We start from the raw sequence: 5,451 nt of genomic DNA, 5'->3' as shown, positions 1-5,451 counted from the left end.
TATATATATATATATATATACATATATATATACACGAATGAATGATATATTGAAAACAAGCAGCTAAGTAGTATATTTGAACTCAAATTCTAAAAATGAAGACAAAAATATATAATTGTTGTAGCTTACTATTGTAAAATTTTAAAAATAATAATATTTGATAATTATAATAAATGAGCCTCATACTTCACTCTAAAATGTGCAGTGCATTAGTTATTAAATTTTAAAGCATGTCAACATATTCTGTTACACCAAATACACAAAATAATGATCTTTAAAAAAGCATCATATGACCCCTTTAATATGTGGATTAAGCTAAATTGCGATTATTGTGCAGCCGCATTTATTTATTTATTTTTTTACATTCAATATAAATAATTAAATTAATTCAATATAATCAGCTTTTCATAAGCTTACAGGGAAACAGTGTAGACTATAGAAGGCCTTTGAGTCAAAAATGGTGAGGCATTTGAGTCAACCAAACCAATTTTTTTTTTCAGTTTGAACCCAACATATTCTTCAAAAACTCACCTGTTTCCATAAGTGAGACATCAAAGCAATCACTCTCTCTGCCAAAGAGAGAAGAGAAGGATTCAAAAGTTCATTCAGAAAAGTTCAAACAGAAAACGGCTCGCTTTGTTACTCACTGATAGGCGGCGTTCACAGGAGTCTCTCCTGAGGTTGTTTAACAAATAACAGGCTGAAAACGCTACTGATGTGGGACTTTAAAGCTTTAACCTTGTTTGACCTGTTAGCTTATCAGTTATAAAATCATTCCAGATGAAATTGGTTGTAGTACAGACACCTGTGGGAGACCTGCCCATACCTGCCTGAGCCTAAACCACAGCCCTAAGGCTACGGAAACCAAACCCTCCGACTTTCAGCCTGATTTTTCACAGATTACTCGTTTACACTTAAACCTGTTCTGATCTTAATGAAGGGAATTTCTCTTCTGACGTTGCAAGACATATCAAATCACACACTTAATAGAAAGCATCCTTTATATCCCATTTTTCCAAAGAACTTGTTGTACATTCACTTTTGGTTTCAAAATAAGCAAGAACCACTTACCGCTTGCGGTCTGTTATTCATTCAGACATATGCTAACAATTAAAATCATGTACCATTTAAAAGATTTTTGAATGGTAGATTTTTGGTAGAATGCAGTTAAAACAATTTAAAATAACTGACTTCTATTTTACATACACATACATATATATATATATATATATATATATATATATATATACTGTATATATGCATGTGTGTGTGTGTGTGTGTGTATATTTGTATTTTTTAAGAAAGAAGAAATCAATGCTTTAAAAAAAACATACTGACCCCAAACTGCCTTAATTATAGTTCACTGTTATGGAATCTCATAATTACACACATCATAAAGACAACTGAATGACTACAGTGTCTTTGTTAGCCTGTGCTTCTTCGACAATGATCTGTCCATTTGACAAAGTGTCTGTGACATCAAACAGACCCTCCTGTCAATCAAAATCAGCCTCCATAGGAAGCGGTGGTCTAGAATTTGCTCCAGGCAACCTAGAGTTAAAAAAGGAGGCGTAACTGACATTTTTTCCTGGTTCCGAGAATATCGCATTAATTAGAATGACACATACAGGTGCATCTCAATAGCACGGGCACGGCTGACTGAAATACTGCAGCTCAGGTTCCTCTCATCTCAACTCGGATAAAGAGTGAAGAATTACAAAGGCAGGTTTCAAAGACATTCGTGCAAACAGAGTTCATCTGATTCTGTCGACTGGAGGGTGAAATTGGGGTGTATTCATTTCATATAGAATAACAGAACCTGTTCGTCCTCAGAATAAGGACACATGTCCTACCTGAATCACACATCGGCAGGTCATTTAACATGTTTGTTTCAAGGGTTTCACGTGTTCTGGCTTCATGAGATCTGAACAAGGTTTTGCTGAAATTTAGCAAACCACAGATGATTTGAGCCACAAAAGAGGCTGTGAAACTTTCCACAAGAGCAACATGCAAAATCACGCATCACACTGGAGGAAAGGCTAACTTTAGAAGATATTCTACCATTTTTAGTCATGCTTCATTTAAGTATCTTCGTCATAATCGATATATTACACTGAGATCTCTGAACTTTGATTTCAGTTATCTTGGAATATTTAAGAACAAAAAACAAAAAAATTACAAATAAATAAATAGCAAAAATTAAAAAAAAAGTACAAATTAAAAGCGCAAAAAGCTAAATAAATAAATTACAAAGAAATAAATAAATAAATTACAAACAACCAAATAAATAAATAAATAAATTGCAAAGCAAATAAATAAATAAGCCCAAATTTTAAAGCAAAATGTATCACATGGTGTCAGTGGTCATCCACAATGCAGAAGGGCTTTTACATGCTGTGTGTTCGTGGTAATTACTCGCTGGATTGAAGACACGAGTTCAGCGGTACTAGCTCTAGTGGTTCAAGCGCTGTAATGATATCATGAATGTTGTGTGTTTGATCCCAGATCACACTTCTCTTGTGATCTTAAACAAAACACTTCCAGTGTAGTGTGCGTTCCTCACATGGGTGAGGATAAATAAATAAACCACAAAGAAATGACTCTCATACTGAGATCACATTTAGGTTCATGACAGAATGATCTGCTCATGATGAGTCACTACCATGCTATGCTCACACATACTGTATTTATGGCTTTTTAATTTGCTTGGTATTGCATCATTGCCTAAGGTAATGGAACTGACACAACTTCTAGGGAAATTATTATCAAAACAGAACTAGCAATTTAAGAGCAATCACTAAGGAGTCAGAGTACACAAGAAATATTCACGTTTACAAGAAACCCAACCTGCAACAATTAGCACGTCTGAGGAAGAGCTAATCACTGGGTTAATCACTGAAGACACTGAATCTATGGAAGATACTGAGAAGAAACTATTAGCAAATAAACAACCATCTTTCAGTACATCAGTCACGTATGATTTTAAAGCACCTACTGATTATGCTGCATCAGAAATTGCTGCAAACGCAGCAATGTCAATAATCGCAAGGACACAGAAGAAAAGGTGCTAGAGTTTGCAAAAGTGATGCTCTGTCATGTGATCAGAAGTTGCAAAATATTTAACTTTTCCTGCAAAACAGTCATTCATTGACCAATGAGAATTTCAAAGTGGTGTGTCCCCCAATTTCTCTTTAAAAAAAAGCCAGAGATTTGCAAAATATTTAACTTTTCCTGCAAAACAGTCATTCATTGACCAATGAGAATTTCAAAGTGGTGTGTCCTCTTATGTTTTATTGCTATATTGTATTCCCCCAATTTCTCTTTAAAAAAAAGCCAGAGATGTAAAGTAAAGTAAAGTAAAGTAAAGTAAAATAAAATAAAATAAAATAAAATAAAATAAAATAAAATAAAATAAAATAAAATAAAATAAAATAAAATAAAATAAAACAAAATAATGGAACTACCTTCCCAAAAGTTCTAATAAAATAGTTCGAATATTAGAATAGTTACCTAGACTACTGTTCAAAAGTTTGTGGTCAGCAAGATTTATTTATTTATTTATTTTTAGTTTTTGAAGGCTGTGTTTAATTGATAAAAGATACAGTAACTACAGAAATATTATAAAATATTATTACAAATTAAAATGGCTGTTTTCAAATGTATTATATTTTAAAATGTAATTTATTCCAGTGATGCAACGCTTGATTTTCAGCATCATTACTCCAGTCTTCAGTGTCACATGATCATTCTAACATACTGTATACTCTAATATTCTAATATATATTTGTGGAAACCATTATACGTCTTTTCAGATTTGTTTGGTTAATAGAATGAACAGAATTTAATAACATAACTATTTAGTCATATTATAAATGTCTTCACTGTCACATTTGATCAAATGACTGCACCCTTGCTCAATAAAAGTATTAATTAATTTAAAAAATGTATACATTATTGTTTAAATTTGTATTAAAATAAATATACTATGTGCACATGAACCTCACATGTTTGTTCATTGAATAATACATGGCAAACCACCATTTCAGTCAAGCGGATCCTCTCAGACAGTGTAAAAAGGTGTAACACATCTCTGCCAGGACACAAACAAGGTCAATCGGGATGCTGCTGTCTGGATCTCCTTATCAGCCCATGTCTCTCACCCCTGCTGTGCTTATGGCTTGATGACTTCCTCGCAACTCTCTCCACCAGACAATGACCAGTCTAGTGCTTTTATCTGACAGATTCTTATCAGCACATAGGACAAACCCGACCATTTCCTGTAAATAAACCCCGGGCAGAAGAGACGATCCCTCAGTCTGCACCCAGCGCAGTCTACCTGTATGAACCGAAGTGTTTGTATGACACATTATCTTGTTTTCTAGATCACTATATGTTTGAATTACAGCAGCATGATGTCACGTTGAGTAAGCACGTCTGCTCACACTCGTGTGCGGGTTTCCCTCGGCAAACAAACACAATGTCAGCACACCTGTGAAAACACTTCAGCTCAATGAACATATTCAGACTTCTCAAAGACATAACTAACTCTAACCTGTCTTATCTACAACTAACTAAGCTGTTTTTCTATGATGGCTGATATGGGTGTTTATTTGATGGGAACAAATACATTTTCAGCCTGTTCCTCATTTAAAGCTATCATACGGCTTCAGATGACTTGAAATATCGTATGGACTACTTTCATGGTTTCTATATTTCTATAATGAGCCTAAATTACATAGAGGCATGTTTACACTGAAGGAAAAAAATATTTAATTGAATTATTCATACCGCTGGGCTATTCCAGCTCATTTTGAGGTTGCTTAAACTGGATTGCCAGACTTTGAAGTTCTGCTACACTGTTTAGTAAATTTGCCTTGGAAGTTTATGTGAATTATTCATTTATAAAGAACACAGCCATAAATATCATGTTCGTTTATTGCATCTGTGAAATGCAACTCTGTTTTATAAATATTACTGTAAGCCGTGATCCACCCACAGCCTGCCTGCTGACTCTTTGAAGCGGTGATTATTGGATATAAAGCTCAATCTGCATTGAGCTTGTATCGTTTTCATCTGTTTGTTTATTAGCTCAGCAAACTAAAGACACACCTCGGCACCTGGATACCGTACACAATGCTTCTATTCATGCACAATGAACACAGAGATGCCCCCCTCTTCACGTCCAATACAATGGTTAAAAAAAAAAAGCACTGATTTTTCGAGATTGTAGTTTTGCTATATGGTTACCGAGGAGTTCGGAGTATTTATTGTGTTGCTATACTTTTCATAAATTAATGTGTTAAGGTGTTCTGGGTGGCCACATTCATCAATGCAATTGAGATTTGATTCACAAACAATTAATAATAAACACAAAATATATATATAATTTTATAGTTTGTAATTGTGATCATAAATGTGAATTAAATAATAAATGTGAATTTTTTTTATGTG

Source organism: Sinocyclocheilus anshuiensis, unplaced genomic scaffold (genome assembly GCF_001515605.1).
Source record: "Sinocyclocheilus anshuiensis isolate Anshui unplaced genomic scaffold, SAMN03320099.WGS_v1.1 scaffold1524, whole genome shotgun sequence".
Classification (NCBI taxonomy): Eukaryota; Metazoa; Chordata; class Actinopteri; order Cypriniformes; family Cyprinidae; genus Sinocyclocheilus; species Sinocyclocheilus anshuiensis.
The sequence above is the reverse complement of the archived record's forward strand: the minus strand, read 5'-3'. Positions refer to the sequence as shown.